At 40.8% G+C, this 23,357-nt stretch overlaps 1 pseudogene across 1 annotated transcript; it reads left to right on the forward strand.

Moving 5' to 3' along the window:
* Positions 1-20,051: 20,051 nt before the first annotated feature.
* On the forward strand, positions 20,052-21,378 carry LOC308552621 (phosphoglycerate kinase 1 pseudogene; annotated as a pseudogene). Its single transcript has one exon. The product of its transcript is annotated as a phosphoglycerate kinase 1 pseudogene (transcript).
* The last annotated feature ends 1,979 nt before the right edge of the window (positions 21,379-23,357 follow it).

Here is a 23,357-nt window from a genome sequence, read left to right on the forward strand (position 1 = left end):
TGGTTGGTTCTGCTTCTCTGAAGTTCCCTAATACAATTGCCCAGCAGTTTTCCCCTCTTCATGGGACAGCATATCAGACCTAAAATATGGACTTATTCATTCAGGGTTCCAATCCCCTCAACAAAGGGATCATCCAAAACTTCAGAGTGTAGGTTGGGAAGCGCAATCGTGTGACTCCACTCCAACCAACTTCTGGAGCCTTTTACACTGACCCATACCCTAAGGCTTAAAAGGAAATCAGTAGCAAGAGAACCCTCCCTTCTTGTCACATGGCTGCCTCAGACCTACTGATCAGAGAACTTTGGCTCCTCTCAAAACCAAAGGGCACACTTTTCTTCTCTCTCTCCCCTTCTGTTTAGTGAGAACATACTTACAGACCACAGAACCAGTAGTTAGGCCACTTTTGGACATGATGATTGAGTCTCAGTACAGACAGGGTTTCCCCTGGTCTTACAAAAAAGTGAGAGATTCCCATGGGTATTATAACACCAAACTGCATTATTCCATTTCTCTGCTTGCCAAGAAGTTGAACAAGAAAACAGACCCCCACTCTACCTCAAGGCTTTTCATTCTTTCTATCTCTTTAGTCTGAAATCTAAGTTGTTCTCTGCAGGCATAAGTTAAATTCAGGTATCATCTAAATTCGTCACTGGTAATGCAGAGACATGCCGATCCAAACCAGGATGAATCGTCTTCATCCACGCCCGACCCATGTGACCTTAATGTGTTTTATCACTCTCCGTCCTTTAAAAGTCAAACCAGGTTTTCATATGCTTTGTTCTATATCTTTCCCTGTTCTCTGTTCACCATTTTCCCTTTCTTGGTTCAGACTCTTTTCAATATGGATTTGACCTGAATTATTCCAACAACTGCATTTTCCTTCTATTTCATGTTTGCTCTATGAACCAAACCAAACATATTTCTTCTCCATTCATTATATTTTGCACATTTTTTTCTCTTATATCATAAGTTCATGGACAATCTAGGCAAAGCTTAATTACAAGTAGCCAACTGGCTTATCTACCTCATGTATACTTATTATTATCTTTATTCACATCAACAAAGCACCAAGTTCTCTCGGAAATCGGCTCTGCTACTCTGAAGGTACAAGAAAGAAATTGCGTAAGATTCCCTGAGGGATTTAAAGCTATTATTGTGGTAACTTGAAAATAACCGACACAACTGTTCCACTGAGGCCCAAAACTCAGTTAATTACCACTGCTCAATTAATCCAATAGACTCTAACTGAATGCCCAACTGGGTTGTGCAAATAATCACTAAATAACCAAAAGGTCTTTCAGAAGCTAAGAGACTAGCACTTGGGTCTGCCTATAAAGGCAGAGATTGAATCCCTCCCCCCCCCCCCAGTCTGCTTTCCCCTGGTTCACTGGAAAGCTGGTTACCCCTAAGGAGAAAGGGAAAGAAAAGGGTCTCTGAACATAGGAGCTTCACCCAGTAATGAGGCTCCCCCTAAAGAGTGAGCCACACTTCCTAGAGAAGACACAGGGGCTCATGAATCATAAAACAGAAGGAAAGATCTGCAGGTAACCAGTGTCTTGACCCCAGAAGGAAAAGATTCCCTGGTTAATTACCCTGACAAAATGTATGGAGGTAACCTGACAAGGCTAAAAGTAGAGCTTACTGTCCAGTGATTATAAACAATTTTTAAGAATGCAAAATATAGAGATGACCTGAGTTCAAATGTTGACTCACTGTTTACTAGATACGTCATCTTGCTAAGCTTACCTAAGCCTCAGTGTGTTTATCTGTAAAGTGGGAGTAATCAGAGGATTGTGGTGAGGCTTAAATAAAATCCTCTAAATTAAGTACTTAACTAAATAAGTTACATATGGGAAATGCTCTTAAAATGTTATGACTGATTACATTTAGCCCATGCATCAACCACTCTCAACTACTACTGAGTAATTTTCAGAGGGAAATGCACCATCAGAAAAAGCCTTGGATTTTGAGCTACTTCTCAAAGACTAGACATGAAACTGAAATAACTGAGGGGTAGCATTAGTGGTTTATACCAGGTCATGGTAAGAAATTTGAAAGATAAAAGAGGAATCAGGGTCAGTAAGTGAGCAGCTGGTATTATTAGATGGGTTTGGCTTCCTAAATAAATGTTTAAGGGCTCAGAAAAATACTTGGCTGGTGTATGGGAAAATCCACTGTCCATCATGAAAATAAATAAACAAATGGTGGTCTGTTCGTGTAATGGAATTCTCCTCCCACACACACACACAAAAGAATTAAGTACTACGCACACAGCACATGGATGAATTTCAAAAACATTATGAGTGAAAGACGCCAAGTGCAAAAGTATATACTGTGTAATTGCCTTTCTATGATGTTCTATAAGGAACAAAACTAATCTAATGATGACAGGCAACCAAAGAGTGGTTGTCTCTGGAATGGGAGGAGGGGGGATTGACAGGAAGAGGCAATTTGGGGAGGGATAGAAATGTCCTGTATCTTGTTTTGGTGGTGGTTTACCAAAACTTATTGAACTGAACTATGTCTACTTCTACTGTATCTTAATTATCACTCAAAGACAAGATAGTGAGAGCAAAAGATAAAGACATTTCAGATTAACAAAGACTGAGATCAAAAGAATTTACCCTTCACAGCCCCTCTTTGAAAATTGTTTCTCAGGAAGAAGAAATTTAAAAAATAAGAGGAAAGAGGGGAAAACCTGGGGAAGCATCAACTGTATAAAAGAATTCCAAAAATATTCACTAATGTTATGTGCATGTTTAAAAGATAGAATTAAATAACTATATTATAATAACATGAAAGGCGAGAACTACTGCTTTATTATAAAAAGAGCAGAGATATTGATTAAATTTAGACTTTTTAGGTCAAGTATGCATGCAAAAAGGAATGTAGCACCTAAAAAGTTAGAATGGTGGACAACTTCTGGAGTAGAAGGGGATGTGGGAAGGAGCATAGGGGTAAACAAAGTTCAGTGAATCAATACATCCCGTCAAACACATACATAAACAAATGCGCGCACACACAAGAATGAAGAATCACAAACATGGTAATTATAAAGTACAAAACAAAATGGTAGAAACAGTGACATCAGTAATCACAATAAATAAGCACAGACTAAACTCATCAGGCTTGCACTGGTTTTTAAACATATATACTCTCCAACTGTACACTGCTTACAAGAAATCCACCTAAACATAATGAAAAAAGACTCAAAGTAAAGAGGTGAAAATTATGTAATGGGCAAGTACTAATGAAATAAAATAATATATTCATGTTATATTAAATTATTCAAAAGTAAACTTAAGGGAGAAAACATGTGATTAAAAGTGTTACTGAGTAGTGATAAAATTAATAATTTTCCAAAAATATAGAATAATCTTGAACCTGTATATATTTAATAACATAGCTTCAAAATATATAAAGCAAAAACAAAAAACTCACAAGGAGAAATGAATAAATCCACAATCACAGGGGGAGATTTTAATATCTGCAGTAACTGCTATTTTTATAGCAGCAAAAAAGGGGGGCATCTGTAATATTTCCAACAATAAAGATAAATTTTAAATAAATAAATAAATAAATAAATAAATAAATAAATAAATAAATAAATAAAACAAAATACACATTTTAAAACAGCACAATTAATAAACTTCACCAAATGAACTGCAACTTATATTCTACACCGAAATTAAAGATTACATTTTATTTTCAAGAACACATGAATAATTGACCAAAAATTGACTGGATACTTGACCACAAGAGTCAGTAAAATAAAAAATATTCTGTAGCATACAGACAAATTTTGTTACCAAAGCACTACAATATTAGAAACCAATAGTTTAAAAATAAACCTTAAAACCATGAATGTTAGGAAATTTTTAAATATCTTATAAATAATTTATAGAACCACAAGTAAATCATAAATCACAAAAGAAATTCTCACTATTCAGACCTGAATGGCAATAAAAGTACTAAATATCAAAATTGATGTACACAACTCAATACTCAGTTCTTAGGGGAAATCATAGCTTTAAATGCATGTTAGATAAAAAGAAATATCAAGAGGTTATGATTTCAGCATATTTTCAAAAACTTAGAAAATGAAAAACAGTAAACATTTGGATGAAGACATAAAAAGAAGAAAGGAAATAAAAACTATAAGGGCAGAAATTCATCATATAGAAACAAAGAACAAATAAAGAGTGTCCACAGGATCAAAGCCTGGGTCTTCGCAAAGACCAAAAACAAGCCAATCACCTGGCAAGGCTGAATGAGAAAAAGAACCAGGGTACAAATTAGCCACATTACACATGAACAAAAGATATATAATTACAGATACATTAAACATTTGAAGCATCTGAAGAGAACACTTGAACAAGATATCAATAAATCTGAAACCTAGAAAGTCATACATTTTTTCAAAACAATACTTGAATTACCAAATTCTCTCATAAAAAATATAAAAAACCTGAATAGACTTGTGATTATTTTAAAAATTGAATTAGTAATTAAAAGCATATGCTCTCCCCTGCCTCAAAGAAAAAGGGCCACTGCTGGTGGGAATGCAGATTGGTGCAACCACTATGGAAAACAGTACAGAGGTTCCTCAAAAGATTAAAAATGGAGCTGCCTTTTGACCCAGTGATCCCACTACTAGGAAGATATCCTAAGAATCCTGAAACACTAATCAGAAAGAATATATGCACCCCTATGTTCATAGCAGCATTATTTACAATAGCTAAGATCTGGAAACAGCCCAAGTGCCCATCAGTGATGAGTGGATAAAAAGCTGTGGGACATTCACACCATGGAATACTACGCAGCTGTAAAGAAGAAGGATCTTGTACCCTTTGGGACAGTATGGAAGGACCTGGAGAGTATTATGCTAAGCGAAATAAGCCAGGCAGAGAAAGACAAGCATCACATGATCTCGCTTATATGTAGAATGTAAAAAACTTAATAAACTGATGAACAGAATAGATTCAATGACATGGAAGCATGGATCAGACCGATGAATCTCAGAGGGATGGAGGAGGGCGGGTGGGTGGAGGAGGTGAGAGTAACCAAAGAGTTTATATGCATATATGCACAACCCAAAGACACAGACAATAGTGGGGAGAGGACCTGGGGAAGGGGGAGGGACAGGGTGGAATGGGTCATTGGGGAGAAAAAGGGACATCTGTAATATTTTAAACAAAAATAAAAGAAAAGGGCCATAATGATTGGACAGATAGATGCGAAACCTGCCAGGAACAAATATTTCCTAACTCATGAAGACATTGCCAAGCATGTAGAGAGAGGAAAAACTCCCCAACTCATTATATGAGGCTAACGTAACCTTAGTGCCCAGTTACTGGAGAAAGGTAGTGCAAACAAATTACAGGCCAAGCTCACTCACGAGCATAAATGTAGGAGTCTTATTTTATCGACGACCAAATGCAGTACTTAAAAATAAATACCTCATGACCAAGTAAGGCTTATTTCAGAAATGCAAGGACAATTTAATATTAGAAAATCAATAAAAGCAATACACAACCCTAATAGATTATGGGAGAAAACCCACGTGAGATTCCCAAAAGATGCAGGAAAAAAAACAGATGAAATCCAATATCCACTCAAGTAAAAATTCTTAGCAAGCAGGAGTGGAGGGCAACTTTCTTTACTTGATAAAGGGTATCTGCAAAAAGCTTTCAGCAAAGATCACGCCGAATGGGGAAATGTGGACAGCATTCCCTTGTAAGGAACAGGAGTGCCTCAGCACCGTGGGTATTCAGCATTTCCCTGGATGTCCCAGTAAAGCAAAAGATGAACCGAAGCTGCCATTACTCACAGACGATTTGATTGCTGATTGTCTACATGGAAGAATCTATAAGCTTATGTAAAGAAACTATGCAAAGCAATAAGCGCTTGGCGGATACAAAATAATATAAAAAATCAATAATACCTCCATACACCAGAAGCATCCAATTATAAAATATAATTTAAAAATCGTAATAGCAACACAAAAATCTCAGTAGCAACAAAATATAAGGTGCGTAAGAACATAGCTGACAAAAGATATTTATTCATATTCTGGAAACGGTACAAAATTTTACTGAAGGGTAGACATTTTTTTAAACTGAAAAAGAAAACAGAAAATGCTGCATGTTGTAGGTAAAAATGACTCAATATTTTAAATAGCTATTCTCTCCAAATTAATCTATAAAGTCAAGGCATTCCATGCAAATCTTCCCAGAAGGTTTTTCCTGGACCTCATCAAGCTGATGCTAAATTTCCCATAGAACAACAAAGGGTAAAGGAGAAGCAGGACAATTTTGAAGAAAATAAATAAAACAAAATATACCTAGATGATATTAATATTTATTATACAGTAGTCCCCCGCCTTATCCATACACTCCCCATGGATGCTTAATAGTACCAAACTGCATATACTATGTTTTTCCAGTACATACACACCTATTTTAAAGTTAAATTTCTAAATTAGGCACAGTAAGAGACCAACAACATAACTGATCATAAAATAGAACAACTGTAACAATATATCATAAGAATGTTATGTGAGTGTGGTCTCTCTCTCAGCAAACTAGCACCAAGTTCGTTTTCCTTCTTCACAGTTTCACAGGAAGAAAATTCTTTCTTACCGTAGATATTAGCGAACTCAGCGTATGATTTTTTTCTTTCCTTATGAAGTCGAGAATGTTCACCTTTTCAGGAGGCCCTTTATGGCTGTACTTTGGGACCATCGTTAAGTAAAATAGGGTTATTTGACCGGAACTGTGAAAAAAATAAATTTCTGTTAAGCCAAAAAAGTGGGGGGCCAGTCTGGTACCCGAGGTGGCTACTGAGGGGCTAAGGGGTGGGGACACTGACAAAGGGATGACTCGCGTCCAGGGCGGGACAGCGCGAGCTTTCTCCACGCTGCTCCGAACACAGTGCAGTTTCACACTTATCAACTGCTTATTTCTGAAATTTTTCACGGAATATTTTCGGACTGCCTTTGACCGCGGGTAACTGATTCCATGGAAAGCAAAACTACGGGTAAGAAGGGAATTCTGTAAAGTCACCTCATGGGGCAAAGTAAGACAATGGACAATTGCAACAGAAGAGAGAGCCTGGAAAGACCTGGGTTTATGTTTAGGGACTTGGTATGTGACAAAAGAGGCTTTAAAAATTAGCGGGGAAAGTATGATTTATTCTACATCAATATATATAAAATCTTTTTTACATGGTAAACCTATTAACACAAACTGTTGCAAGTACGTGGGAAACAGAAACTCACAAGTTCCCTCATTGGGAGGCAAAATACCTAGTGAGTTTGAAAGCGACCCACACTTTCAATCTGGCAGTCCATCCTTGCTTATCTGCCCTAAAGAAACCTTGGCACATGCCTACAAGAAGAGACGTATTTTTTAAAATCCACTCTATTGTTTGTGGAAAGAAACAACCATAACAAAGTGCTCATCAGAATGGACTATAAAATGTAGTTTATTCTCAAAATAGAATACTTTAAGCCATTACAATAAACTAAACCTCGATAGAACGTTGATGGAAAAATAAAATTGCAAAATGATTTGCACACTATATGCAGGTTTGTCATTTATGTAAATTTTTTTAAACACACAAAACAGTACTGCACATTAGTGGAAAAAATTTAAAGTAAGTATGGGAATAATTAATACTCATTCACCTCAAGAATTCTTTTTTCTGTCATTCTCTTGAGCGGTCTGAGATAAAAAATATAAAATGGGAAACTGTGTTAAGTCTGGGTGATGGTACTTGAGTGCCTGATAAATTTTCTGTACTGATCTGTATGCCTGAAATGGGTGAGACTAAACCACTGAAGAAGTCGAGAACTGTCTGTAAAGATGTGGCCAAGAAGATCTGAAAAGACCTGCATTCCACTGAGGTGAGGTGGAGGTGAACACAGGGGGCAGGATGGAAGGCTAACTGGGTGGGTTAAGGTTTAGACAGGGGGCTCAGAGTGTAGGAAGGGGTCAGAAGGGCCCCGCTGTCCTCGGCAGGGAAGAGAAGCAGTGTTGTATCTACTCTTTTTTTCTGGAAAAGACATAGTTAACCAGCCGTTACCTTATGAACCCTTGCAAACTCATAAACTACTCCATCAAAATTCCTTCCCTACTTTTCTCAATTCCATTTTTAGTTAGCCACACCCTGTATTAATCCAGCTTCCCAGGCACCCTAACCTTCTCCTGTGGATAGTCTGAACAGCGTTCACAGAAAAGAATATTCCTGGCACTGAGAGCATGATAAACCAAGTGTGGCTTGGCCTTTGAATTAGGATCCAGAAACCCCTAAACTCAGCTTTTGTTCTACCAGTATCTGCCTGACACTGGGCCTCAGTTTCTTCATCTTCTGAGTACTGTGTGTTTTTAACAAGCTCTCCAGATCATTCTGATGACACAGGAGTTTGAGAGCTACTGGGTCCAAGTAACCATGACTTCCCCCAAAGCGAAGGTCTATTAGTTTCCCCTAAAGGTCTATTAGTCTTCTTCCATGGGCTGCATGGAAGAAGAGTGAATATCTGAATGAAGTTAACCTGCCTTTAGGAAAGAGGAAAGGGGATGCTGGGTAACTGGCCAAATGCACACCAACATTCCTTCGGTAAGGCTATAAACAGGCCTCGGGTTAACCACTGTGCAGGCATCACGTAACAACCGACAAGACAGGCAGTGTTTTCACGTGCATAGCAAATACAAAGATTGAAGCCCAGAGGACTTATGCAACTTTCCCAAGATCACACAGCTACCCAGTGAGCCTGGATGCCCATCAAGCATTCTGAGGAGAGGTTGCCTTCTAAACCATGCTACCACATGAGGTTTGTTTTCATTTTCAAAGTTTCTCTACTTGCATAACGGTGGACTAGCTCCACCATTGCACGGTGACCCCACCCTACCTGGAGGAGGCCAGCTGGCCTGGGTCACCTCTGCAGCTTGCCTCTCTCTAACTCCCTTTGCAGATAAGGGAACTGAGGCTAAAAGGAGCTAAAACACCTCTAGAAGCCACTGAGTCACTCAGCACCAGAACGAGAACTTGAAACCCAGTTCTCTTAGAATGAAAAGATTTATGGTATCTGTTAAAGGTACGCCTGTCTTAGCATGAGAGATTTACTCCCTTTCTTCTCTTCATTTAATTTGCTATTAAATCTCGACTTTTATTTTTTATTGAATTTATTGGGGTGTCATTGCCTAATAAAATTATATAGATTTCAAGTGTACGATTCTATAATACATCATCTGTATATTGTATTGTGCGTTCACCACCCCAAGTCAAATCTCCTCCTGTCATCATCATTTATCCCCGCTTCACCCTCTAAATCAGGAGTTTTAAACAATTGAGCTATTAGCAGATTTTTGACTGCAATAGCAAATGCTGAAGAGGAAAGATACTAAATGAGCTGTTTCACTTAGAGAGGAAAGGTCCTCTTTTTCCTTCATAAAATCTAAAAAATTGTCATCTGTGCTGTGGTAGCAGCTGTTCCATTCTCATATTTTACTCCGTAGGGACTGACTTTGGGCTCCTTTTTTAAACATTGGAAATCAATGCCAAGTCAGGTGATGCAGAGAGCAAATGAAGTTCTTCTGTTCATATTCCCTTGCTATGGGACACAAACACTCCTCTCTGCACCAGCACTGATCTGATAGCAGACAATTGTCTGTATTGCTTATGTTGGCATAAGTACTCTTAGCCTGGCATAGGCAGGACTTGCTTTGAACTAGAAAAAAAAGAAATCAATATTTCTTTCTATAAAACTTCCACTTGGGACAGGATTCAGAAGCCTTCTGTTTCTACAGCTTTGGTCCAAATGACTGAAAGATTCAGTATGAGACATCCACTCTATTTTCTGTAAGTTGCTGCCCTTAAATTCCTAAACGGACCAAGGAGTGGGGAGTCACGGCAATGTCAGCCAAAGAAAGGGTCAGCAGAAACAATGCATCTTCTCAAATTATCACCCTCTGCGATTTGGGTACATCACTTACCATTGGACCATTGTCTAGCTTCGTGACACTGTCTTTCCAGTTCTTCACCCTCCCTTGCCATGGCTTCATCACTGGCCAGATATTTTCTGCCCTTAAGTTGGGCTCTACTACGTGACCTGCTTTCGTCAGTGGCAGAAGGAAAGAGGCAACGACCCAACGCCTAGACATGAATATTTCTATTTGCCGTCTTGCTCCTCTGCTATTGCCACAAGAAGAAATTGTCTCTCTAGATGGAGCTAGATGGCTGCTCCAGGGAGCACGAGAGGCATGTGGAGCCGATGTAGCCTAGACCTATAGTGAGAAGCAGAGCCGCCCCAGAGACTGCAACGTGACGGCTGGCACCCAGCTGAGCCAGCCCAGATGAGCTGGCCTCCATCTAAAATACACATCCATGAGCTAAGTAGGTGCTTGCTGTTGTATGCTACTGAGATTTGCATACAACACTGTATGCAATGATAGCTAATTAAAAGACTCTTTTTAAAAGAAACTTAGATAAATCCATACCTAAAATGAGCCTATTAAAAAATGTGATTGCTGCCCGGCCAGTGTGTCTAAGTAGTTGAGTGCTGACCCAGGAACCAAGAGGTCACTGGTTCGATTCCCAGTCAGGGCACATGCCAGGTTGTGGACTTGATCCCCAGTAGCTGGTGTGCAGGAGGCAACCTATTGATGATGTTTCTCTCTCATCGATGTTTCCATCTCTCTATCCCTCTCCCTTCCTCTCTCACTAATAATCAATAAAAACGTTTTCTTAAAAATGTGATTGCTGCCCGGCCAGGTGTGGCTCAGCGGTTGAGCGTCGACCTAGGATCCAGGCGATCGGGGTTCGATTCCCGGTCAGGGCACATGCCCGGGTTGCAGGCCCTATCAATGACTCTCTCATCATTGATGTTTCTATCTCTCTCCCTCTCCTTTCCTCTCTCTGAAATCAATAAAGATATATTTAAAAAAAAAAAAATGTGATTGCTTTGGAGGCTCTACAGCACCCAATAAGAACACATCCATGGCAATTTGAGATTATTCCCAGCCTGTTCTGTATTTCACAGCAATGAGCTATGCTTTAGAATTAATATATTAATGTAAATTTAATAGCGTGTAATCAATATTAGTTACTAATAAAAATCTCAATTACCTGCTAAGTGCCATTGTGCCAAGCCCTGTATTATATGCTGCAATAACACTGTAAGGTAAATGGTATTTTTCTAGTGTGGAAGAGTAAATAAAGGATCTTTCAACAGCTGGCATCAGAAGACCTCTTATGAAGGGACTGCCTTGGTTAACGGCCACTTCCATAAAAGATAGATAATATACACTCCCCCCCCTTTTTTTTATTCCTTCTTTCCTCCTTTCTGCTTCTGGGAGCTTAGAGTGATGGCTGGGACCACATTTGGGGCCATGAGAACAGGCACCAAACCCTAGAGGGAGGGGCCAGAAGCCATCTGAATTCCTGGGAGTTGGAGCCACCATGCCAGCCTTGGACTGTCCATCCCTAAACTTTTATGGGAAAGAAAAAACTTCTTCTCTTTTTATCTTTAAGTCTATGAATCACAGCCAATCCTAATTCTAACTGGTAGAAGAGGGAATTGGACTTGAACCAGAAGCTGGTCTTACTTAGGGTCAAAAAATAGAGTGGCCTCAGCTGTCATCTGCATCACAACTGTTTTTGAGATGTAGAAACAGAGGGTAAAAGAGATTAAGTGGCCTGCCCACAGCTCTACACATGGCAGGACTAAATTTGAGCCCAGGTCTACCTGGCTTAAACCCCATATTCTAACTTACTCCCTCTGTCCTGACTTCTGCCCCTCCGTGGGAGCTAGCATGAACACTGCTTTTTGAATACTGAACTTGTCTCCCTTGTCAGCTACCATCTGTGCTCTCACTCCTCCCTCCCACCACTGGGGGTTAGCCTCCAGACCCTCGAGAAAACCAACCATTTCCCCAAGCTTCCTTGACTATCTCCCAGGGTAAATGCACATGACCAGTATTCCTGCTAGAGCTTCCCTACAAAACAAAATTAGACACTAATTCAGCCATCCCTTTCATAGGCTTTTATTAAAGCCAGGCATTTTCTCCTTCAAGTTGAGTCACAGGGAGATGCAAGAAGAATTTCTAAAAATATGAGGGTAATACATTCAAATCAGTCAGTAAATGAAGCTAGAGGTGTTTAGGGTATGTCCTTCAACCTCCTGAGATTGATATCAGGGGAAAACATGCCCTTTCAAAAAATATTCTAGAATGCCACTGTGGGAGAGAGAATGCTAAGGTAGCCTGACCCTTTTGACATTTCTTTGGATCAAGTCTAATAAATTCATTCTTAAAATAAGTTCTTTCTGTTATGAAAGTAGTTGCTGCTCATTATAGAATAATTACAAAATAGAAGATTATAACTCAGTAAGAACCACTGTTAATATTTTTGTGTCTTCAACTTGCAGTCTCTGCTTCATAAATTTTTTAAAGCCCTGCAATCACATGGCAGATAATAAACTTACACAGGAAGTCACTGTTAAAAATAACTTCTTATTTCTCAAGTTATGAATGCAGCTTGCAAAAAAAATCGGAAAACAGAATAAATACGAAAAAATAAAATCACCCAGGATGTCAATGCCCAGAGAAAATAAAAAACATTTTAGTGTTTGTCCCAGCAGCCTTCCTACTATATATTTTTTCATGATTGAAATCAAACTGTAGAGGCTAGATTTTTAAGTAAATACAACCCAGAAACACCCAGGTTCCAAATAAAAGATGTTGCAAAGAGTCTTTCCCTTGGAAACCCAATGTCCAAGGTCATTAATATGAAATTTAAAGAGGCAGAACATTGTCACTCATGTTCTTTGCCAAAGAAACTGGCTAATTTTTTACTCTTTGCAACTTTGATTTTGTGGAAGGAAAACAATATGATTTGTTTCGCAATTTTTTGGCACAGTATTCCCAGCACGTGAATAGTTGTGTCATTCTTAGTAAGTGCTTGCAAAATAACACCAATTACTGCTTCAAGTGCTTTTCAAACGTGGCAGCAATACTCATCTGAATTAGGGTAGGAAGAATGTGACCCAAAAAACACACATTTTCTGGTATGGAAAAAACAGCAAAAGCAAAAAATGCAGAGCTGAGAGATCCACTGTCTTTGTTCGGACTGCTCTAACAAAATACCATAGACTGGGTGGCTTCCACAACATTTATTTCTCACAGTTCTGGAGGCTGGAAGTTCAAGATCAAGGTGCTGGTAGGTTTAGCGTCTGGTGAAAGCCCACCTCCTGTCCCGCAGATGGCCATCTTCTAGCTGTGTCCTCACACGGCGGAGGGAACAGGGGAGATCTCTGGAGTCCCTTTTATAAGGACATACATTCCATTTATGAAAGCTTCATTGTCATGACCTAATCACCTCCCCCAGGCCCACCTCCTAATACCATTACATTGGGGATTGGGTTTCAACATAGGAACTGGAGGGACACATTGAGTCTATAACACCTTCTTCCTTCCTTTCCATCTTTTCTCTTCCTGCTGTCCACTACTACATCTGCTGTGTTTGTTTACAGAGGACATGACTTCTTGTTACATCTGTGTTTCCTTCTTCCCATGTCCTAGTCCCACAAATTTCTAGGGGCTGCCTCCTCTGAACAGAGAAAGACAGAAGGGGGAGGCAGTAACTCACACTGTGGACCTACACAGAGGTGCAGTCGAAACCCTGGGGCAAGGATCCTCAGGGTTCCTGCACTCTGGAACCACATTTGTAATAAAATGAGTCCCAAAAAAGCCACATGACCACCGCCAGTCCTGTAGGTCAGCCCATTGCAATCATAATGCGTGAGAAGTACATTTTAACCTCAGAGCAGTATTGTGTTTAAAGCAGCAAAGCCCAGGAGTTTCTGATCTTCACTCTTGTCTTCTTCAAATATTAAATATCCATAAGAACCATTTAAACTCCCAGGAACCATTTAAACTCTCTCTACTTCTCCAAAAGATCCCCGTCTCTCATCTACACCATCCATCCCCACCAGCCTGGCGCCTCACTGGCCTCTCTCCTCCTTGGCCTCAGGGAGCAAGCGGTTGGTACACCTGACTCCCACTAGACTCCTGTCATTATTCCAGGCTTCTGACTGCTATTCTCATGAGACTCCACCTGGTGTTTCTCGTCTTTTCTTGGAAGGAGATGGGAAGGTGAGTTAAGAGAACAAAGTGCAGGTGAAAGAAAGCTGTGGCTTTCATCACATCATATATATTATGGTGCAGGACTGAGTGATTTATGAGGAATGAGATGTTGGAGGTAAACAGAAAGGAAACCAATGAGACTGGAGCTCAAAGCATCACCACTCCAGGGACACAGAATGCAAAGCACTCTTCTAAGACATGTCTGTCCTTCTCATGTTACAAAACTCTTGCCCAAGAGTTGGGATTGGGGGGGCACTGGGAAACAAGCGCATGTCATGTGCAAAGTTCGCACGGAGGGTGTGTGAGAACATATATCGCACCAGAGACACAGCACTAACAGCCTCCACCAACGCTCCACACCACTTCCTCCTCGGCTGCCACCAGCTGCCACCACTCGCACCACCTGTGCCACCACCTCGGTGCAAGTTACAATTTTTTTACCCTTTTAAAGAGAATTTTAAAATATCAAAAATAGAATAAAAGCCCCAGTGAGAAGATCGTGTGCTTTAGTCTTTTAAAGATTTTATTGATGCTGAGTTGGTAAGACATTCACATGGTTCAAAACATAAAAGGTAAGAAAGGGTACGTGGTGAACATCTCCCCCCATCCACTGTTGCCCAGACATCTAGTTCTCTGCCCCCAGAGGCTACCATGTTTTAAATAGTTTTAAAATAAAAGAAATAAAACATTACAGATATAGCTGAAGTCTCCTTTTTTCCCATCCTCCTTCAACGCTCCCGAGAGACAACCATTACCATGAATTTGATACGCCTCCCAGTGCTGTTTACACACATGCATGTCCCTGTGGGCCACAGGAGTTCCGTGCTGCGTGCCTTTTGTAATTCGCATCAGTGGTGCCGTGCCTTGAAGCACGGCCCGATTCTGCCAGTTCGGTCCTTTCAGCTGCTATCTGATATCCTAGTGAACGACTACTTTACTTTATTCATCCGTTTTCCTATTGATAGATAGGAAATTCTTCCCTATCTCTCAATAATACGAACAACACTATCACTTTGGTTTCTTCTAAATTAAAACAGTGTTTAGGACCATTTCTCCCCAGACGAATCTATAAATTCAAAATAATTGAGCTAAGATCTAATAGGATTGTAGGAAAATTGATAAGCTAATTCTGAAGTCCATCTGGAAGAGATAACAAACAGGAATTGGCAACTATTTCTTGATAAAAGGCAGGGACAGTTGCCCTTTAGTTTTATGATCTGCTTTTTTTCCACTTCAGTATGTTCTGCTGGGAGAGGAAGGGCCATCCGGCACCTCTAAGAGAGAAAGGTGGCTCTTCTTTCCCTGGAGGTTGCCCTGTCTAGTTGGGACGCTGGAAACGGTGCCTGAGAATGAAGCCAACACAGCAAGTGCCAAACAAAAAGAGTCGAGGGGAACTGAGCTGGCCCCTGAAATACCACAGCCGGAGCCAGTCCCACCTCTGCCCTTGTGTTTACTTAGATAATAAGTGTCCTCGCTTGCATACCCTACTTTAAAGGAGCAAGGGAGGGGACAATTGTTCTATTGTAGTCAAAAAGCATGCTGATATTTAAAAAAAAAAAAAAAAAAAAAGCATGCTGACTGCCTTGGCTGGTTTGGCTCAGTGGTTAGAGTGTTGGCCCACTGAGTGGTTAGACTGAAGCGTCCCAGGTTCGATTCTGGCCAAGGGCTCGTACCTCAGTTGAAAGCTCAATCCCCCGCCCCAATCTTGGGGCCCCTGTCGGGTGCATGTGGGAGACAACCAATCGATGTGTCTCTCTCACATCGATGTTTCTCTCTCTCTCCCTTCCACTCTCTGAAAAGCAGTGGAAAAAATATCCTTGTGTGAGAATTAAAAAAAAAAAAAAAAAAGCATGCTGACTGATACAATGTCTTACAATCTTATCTATCGTGGACTATTGGACTTTTTAGAAATTTAAAATTTTTTTCATCCCCAGCCCCAACAAAACATTGCAAGGAATATCCTTGTTGCTAAATCTCTATGTAAATCTATAATTATTTTGTTATGATATGTGCCTAATAATTCCTAATCAACCCAGAATGTGGAAAAAAGAGGTTTGCTTGATAGAAAACAATGTAACAAATTCTAATTCAATAGAGAAAAATGAAAACTAAAATAATCTCTGAGTCCTAACCCTGTACCGAATGTCTCCTGTTTCACTTATCATTTCAAACAGGTCAGGACATCTTCCTGCCTAGGACCCCAAGGCCTCTACTATATTTGCTACCAGTAGAATAACAATAGTAATAATGATCATAGTTAATATTTATTAAGCATTTATTCTGGACAACAAGGTATTAATATATTATCTCATTTAATCTTCATAACAATCCTATTAAGAAGATAATATTATTAGTCTTATTTCCTAAATAAGGGAATGAGGCTTAGGGAGAGTTGGTGACTTGGCCAGGGTCACGCTGCTGCATGAAGGAGCTGGGATTCCAGCCCGGGTCTCACTCTCATACTCCAGCTTCCCAGACTCTTTTCTGAGAGTTCAACTTCCAGATCTTTCCATCCAGTCTCCTAGCTTTGTCATGTGTTCTTTTAGTTTACATTAAAAGAATAAATATTTTAAAAATCTAAAAGAATAAACGCCAGAGTTGGCAAAAGGCAAGTAAGCAGAAGTGCTCCCAGCAGCCTCACGTCCTCCCCCAGTTACCTCAGAGGCGGAGGCTCACCTGGGGGCTGCCTTGGTCTTGGTGGAGCCGAGCAGGAGAACATGTTTCCCAGGAACGCTGCTGTATCATTGTGATCATGATCCCTCCCTCTCTTTCAGAACAAAGCCAAAACCCTCGGCAAGTGCTACCAAAGGCCATGCACAGAGATCGCCTGTTCCAGACACTGTTGTTGCTTCCCCAGCATTGTGCTCCCTTCCTGCTCCCCCAAACCCCTCATTTCCCCTGGAGATCCATGTGGTCGCAGGGACGCGGTTTCACTGCCAGCTCAAGGGGAACGGCACGCGATTTCGGGTAGGCCCTACAGGGTGCGAGTGATTCAGAGATTGTCCGATTGGAGCGGCTCTTGACCAAAAAGAGCCTTACTATTCCTCAGCTTCACTAACCTTTAGACAGGCTTCAAGGCTCTAGGCCCCTGACCTCCTTTCGTTAGTCTTTCTTCTTCTTCTTTCTCTCCCTTTCCTTTACTTTAAAAGACTTGCAATTGTAAATTCTTTCTCTTCCCCTTTGAGATGTAAACCTACAACCCAGAAATGTCTTTCTGATGGACCTGGGGGCCATCTCTTTAAAATGTAATCATCAGGAAAGACAGAGCTGTGGTCTCCCAGTCTCCCTGGGACGGTAGGGGTCTAACTTTGATACGGGCCCATTAGCAAACACAGATGCCCAGTCACATTGACCAGCCTCCCTCCTAATGTCCTGCAGCACTTTTCCACCAGCTCATCCCAGCACTTAAATATTCTCCAGTCTTCTGTTTCAGTAGAGTTGAGTTCAATCTCTCTCCCTTATTGCAGTTGTCAAGATGAAGACAGTCTCCCACTAGACGTGAATGAGGAAGCATAGGGTCATGGTGGCTGCTAAAAGCCTTCTTGGGATCTGGATGCAACCCAGTCTTGGGATGAAGCTGGCATCACTGTGGATGGGCAACATGACAAAGGGACGGGGGGGGGGGGGGAGTCTGATTCCTTGAGAACATCACTGATATACTGGATCAAGAATTACCCCAAACCTGCTCTCCCTCTCAAACTTTCAAATACATGAGCTAATAAATTCCTTTTATTGTTTCCGCCAATTTGAGTTAAGGTTTTTGTTCATTACAACCAAAAATGTTCTAATTGGTTCCTCTCCTATCTGGAGCTTTGAGCACAACACTTGGGTCTCAGTCTCCCAAGAAGAGTCAAGCTAATACTTACATAGCACCTACTATGTGCCAGGAACTCTCCCAAGCACTTTATGCATTTTGATTTATTTAACCCTCACAACAGCCCCATGAGCTAGTTGGAGGGTTGGTGTTTTTTTAAGCCCATTTTAGAAATGAGGAAACTGAGGCACAAAAACAGGTGAAATAACTTTGCCAAAGATAGTAAGTGGCAGGGCCAAGATCAAACTCAGGCAGACCCTCTGATTCTGGAATTCTTAGTCTTACCCAGGCTGCCAGCAGCTCACCCAACATCATCTTAGACGGGGCAAGCTGGGAGTGGGATGTGGGTGGGGGATATACAGATGTTATTTCCACATTTGCGGGGGAGGGGGGACTTGAAGGTGCATGTGTCAGGTTGCATTATCCAAAATGCAATTGTGTATTCGACAATGTCACTCTCCCAAGTCACTAATGAAACTTCTTCGGCCAGGTTATTTCTCAGCTACTGACAGTGGTTGTCCACAGCTGGGTCGATATTTTCGTGTCTACTCATAATCCTATATGTCAAGATCACTGAAAAATAAATGCCAGGGTTTTTTCATCATGTTCTAGCAGCTGCTTTGATTCTAGACACAACGTCTAAAGTCTATCTCCCAGGCATTATGTGTGTAGAATTCAAGAGTTGTAAATTTATGTGGAATTTGTTCACAGAAACTTGGAAGTCTTCTTGGCTGTTGTGCTTTTGTGAGGAAAGCAGCCCCTGCATCCCTCTCATTTTGCTGAGGTGGCTGTGGAAGCTTCAACCAATGACTCTTGGGTTTCAAACTCTGCCTTTATCTCCACACCAAATACTCTTAAAATTTTCATTAAAAAAGAAAAAGAAAAGCCAGAATACTGTGAAAATTCTCCTTGCCATCAAGAGCTTAAGATATTTTACCTTAATAATAATCTTTCATGTAACTGAATGGATACTATTTTCTTTATTACTTTATCTGTCCCTTTCTTTGGCTTTTCTTAAATATATATATTAACTCAACCCAAAAAAGCTCTCAAGAACCGAAAGGCAAAAAAGAAGAAAACATAGACAGCATTTCCAAGTTCAAAGCCCAGAAACTAGGAAATCATAGTTCAAAACTAAAAGTCAGAACTCAGATGTTCGAATATGTACATTTGAAAGTGAACCGACCTTTCCCTGGGAGCCGGGGGGAAATGAGGTTTCTGATATTCTTGCCCTGTGCCAGTGATTCTCACAGGGGTCTGTGGAATGAATCAGACCAGGGCAAAAATATACAATTTAGCCACAAGTACATATTGCAGCCCTACTTTCTGTTTAGTTATATAAGCCTCCATTTTTTCACACTTAAAATTTTTTCCTAGTTCTGTTGAGATATAATTGACATATAACATAATTATTCTTTATCATTTTAACACGAGTTTTCTCCCTATAATGCCTCCATTTTAAATGAAGTTAGAACCTACCTGGCAAATACAGATTTATTCTGCACCATGGCAGGGAAAAAACCCAAACATTACTTCTCAGAACCTTCCTTTATTTTTCAGTGTCTACATGCAGGCCAAACATAAAGAGACATAAAGTGAGATGAATTATTGAATGTCTACTAAATGCTAAGTTCTAAACAAGACACTTTAATACTCATCTCATTTAAAGCTATTATAGCTCATGAAACATTAGTCATCCCAGTTTAAAGAGGAGAGAACTGAAGAAACTTGAACTTTACTGCAGTAACTTTACTTTACTGTAGGCTTATAAACTCTCTGATTGGTGTACTTCCCGCTACCACGCCACTTTTCTGGAACTATTTAAACACACACACAGGGCCAGTGACTTCAGCACAATGCACAATCCAGTATGAGACAGTTCTCCATGCAGAGAGCTCTCGCCCAGCCTCAGATCCTCGGACAGCCATAAAAGGCAGGCCTATTTGCAAAATGGGAATTTACTAAAGTTCCAGTATCACATCTACTAACGCAGCAGCTAATAGGAACAGGAATATAAGTAGTGTTACAGAAAGCAGTTGATTAGGACCTCATGCTTTAAATCTAATTATTAAAAATGTACAGTCTAGGGACATTCACTGCTGTCTCCATCGCTGACTGATCCCTGGCCTCTCTGTGTTGCTATATTGCCAAGATGTCGCTTTCTAACAAGCTGACTCTTGACAAGCTGGACATGAAGGGGAGGCGGGTTGTCATGAGAGTGGACTTCAATGTTCCTATGAAGAACCACCAGATAACAACCAACCAGAGAATCAAGGCTGCCGTCCCAAGCGTCAAATTCTGCTTGGACGATGGAGCCAAGTCTGTTGTTCTTATGAGCCACCTGGGTCAGCCTGATGGTGTCCCCATGCCTGACAAGTACTCCTTGGAGCCAGTGGCTGTAGAACTCAAATCTCTGCTGGGCAAGAATGTTTTGTTCTTGAAAGACTGCATGGGTCCCAAAGTGGAGAAAACTTGTGCTGACCCAGCTCCTAGGTCTGTCATCCTGCTGGAGAACCTTTGCTTTCATGTGGAGGAAGAAGGGAAGGGAAAAGAAACTTCTGACAACAAGGTTAAAGCCAAGCCAGCTAAAGTAGATGCCTTCTGAGTTTCACTTTCCAAGCGAGGGGATGTCTATGTCAATGATGCTCTTGGCACTGCTCACCGAGCCCACCGCTCTATGGTGGGAGTCAGTCTGCCACAGAAAGCTGGAGGGTTTTTGATGAAGGAGCTGAACTACTTTGCCAAGGCACTGGAAAGCCCAGAGCCACCTTTCCTGGCCATCCTGGGTGGAGCTAAAGTTGCAGACAAGATCCAGCTAATTAATAATATGCTGGACAAAGCCAATGAGATGATTGTTGGTGGTGGAATGGCTTTTACCTTCCTTAAGGTGCTCAACAACATGGACACTGGCACTTCTCTGTTTGATGAAGAGGGAGCCAAGACGGTCAAAGACCTGATGTCCAAAGCTGAGAAGAACGGTGTGAAGATTACCTTGCTGGTTGACTTTGTCACTGCTGACCAGTTTGATGAGAGTGCCAAGACTGGCCAAGCCATTGTGGCCTCCGGCATACCTGCTGGCTGGATGGGCTTGGGCTGTGGTCCTGAGAGCAGCAAGAAGTACGCTGAGGCTGTCGCTAGGGCTAAGCAGATTGTGTGGAATGGACCTGTGGGTGTATCTGAATGGGAAGCTTTTGCCTGAGGGACTGCATGGATGAAGTGGTGAAAGCCATGTCCACCATGGGTGGTGCAGACACTGCCACTTGCTGTGCCAAATGGAATACACAGGGTAAAGTCAGCCACGTGAGCACGGGGGGTGGTGTTACTTTAGAGCTCTTGGAAGGTCAAGCCCTTCCTGGGGTGGATGCTCTCAGCAATGTTCAGTGCTTTCCCTGCCTTTTGGTTCCTGTGCGCATCCCCTAAGTCACCTTAGTGCTTTCCGCCTCTCTACTTGACATTCGCTAAAATCTTCCCCCATGTCAAGATTCAGCTAGTGGCCAAGAGATGCAGCCCAGGAACACCTATACAATTGCACAGCATCTCAGCTCATCTTCACTGCACCCTGGACTTACCTCCATTCTTCAGGATCCCATTTGAATTTCTTAGTGACTAAGCCATTGTGCATTCTAGAGTGTGCATGTTTATATTTTGTCTGTTAAAAGAAAGTAAGCTGTTAGCCTAATTCTCTTCTTGGAATAGCTTATTCTGATTAGCTTTGTCATTGTTTTGCTACTCAGCATGAAAACGAGGCGAAATTCCAGTTGTAGGGAGGGAGGGAGATGAAGTTGGTGATTTGTTAAATAAATAATAAAAGTATTCATTGAAACTGGGGGGGGGGGGGGGGATGCACAGTCTATTTAAAACAAACACACAGCAACAACAAAAACCCCTAGAAACAACTCAAATGTCCAAATGGATGAATGGATAAATAAAACATGATATATACAAACAACGGAACATCACTCAGCTACGACATGGATGAACCTTGAGGACATTATGTCAAATGAAATAAGCTAGACAACAAGGGATAAATACTGTATAATTCCACTTATAGACGTATGAGGAATAGTCAACATTAAGTAGAACAGTGATAACAAGTGGCTGGGGGTGGGGCTATTGTTTAATGGACACAGTTTTAATTTAAGACGATGAACAATTTCTAGAGATGGGTGGTGGTGATGGTTGCACAGTGTGAATGCAGTTAACGCCACTGAAAGGTACACTTAACATAGGCAGTTATGTTATGTATATTTTACCATAATAAAAAGTGATCACATTTTAAAAACCTGAAAAAAAATGTACTGAAAGACTGATAAGTCTGCTTCGTAGATCCACTTGGATATGTGCACCACCACCGGAGTGGGCACCAAGGTGCCAACAGAGCCAGGCTGTGCCCTTGGGTATTTTATTAATACCCTAGTGTAGAAGGGTTGCTAGGAAATACCCATAGCTCTAGACTAGGGTGCTATGTTTATCAGCGTAATTTGTTAGCAGCTTGATGTTCTGTTGTGTAGACTATATCAGACTTCCCTTGGTGTAGATTCAGCCATTCTCAAATAATCATTAGTGATCTTTTAGAGTTCCGTGTTAAAAGAACCACTCCAAACAACAGAGAAGTACCAGGAATCAGGGATATTGCTCCTACTGCTGTCACTAATCATAATCAGACCCAACTGACAATTGCTCTAAAAATTCTGGTCCCCAGAAGGAGGGAGAATATAAGCAGCATGAACTCTTCCTGAACAAGTCTCATTTCCATTTGACTCCCTGAACCAGGTCCATTACATATTAAGTAAGTAATATTTTTTAAACCTACAGCACTGAAAGTAAGATTTATCTCAAAAGCTTCACTCACTCACTAAGAAATATGCTTAGAAGCCTAATTCTGCTACAGATAAATCAGATTAAAACATGTGCCTCTGCACTGTTCTTCCAAAGCTTTGTTGGATGCTGGAAGGAATGGCACAGGAATGTAAAATGTCAGAGACTGTTTTGTACCGTGAATGATTGGTGTCCAGAGAAGGTTCCAGATTCTTCTAAAAGTTACTTCATCTTAAAAAAAAAATTTTAATAGTTTGTACATATTACATGCCTAGTTTCCCCTTATGAAAAATGTGTCCTTTCCAAGGCCAACTCCAGATACATTAGCCCCAGGTTTTCTGACACATCCTCATGAGTCAGTTGCAAGTTTCCAGAGTGTAAGCCTGGGATGGAGAGGCTTTGTTTTGTTTTATGCAAAACCTTTGACTCCTATAATGTACATCTCACACTTCTGGTGTCAGATAAATGACAAATAATCATTGTTAGAGGCAATAACACATTCAGATGTGAGGTTTTACAACTATACCTGTTCTCCTTGAGCTGCTAAAATCATTAAATTTATGACATTGGTGGATAAGGAA

This window comes from Miniopterus schreibersii, assembly GCF_964146895.1.
Source record: "Miniopterus schreibersii genome assembly, chromosome: 2".
Classification (NCBI taxonomy): Eukaryota; Metazoa; Chordata; class Mammalia; order Chiroptera; family Miniopteridae; genus Miniopterus; species Miniopterus schreibersii.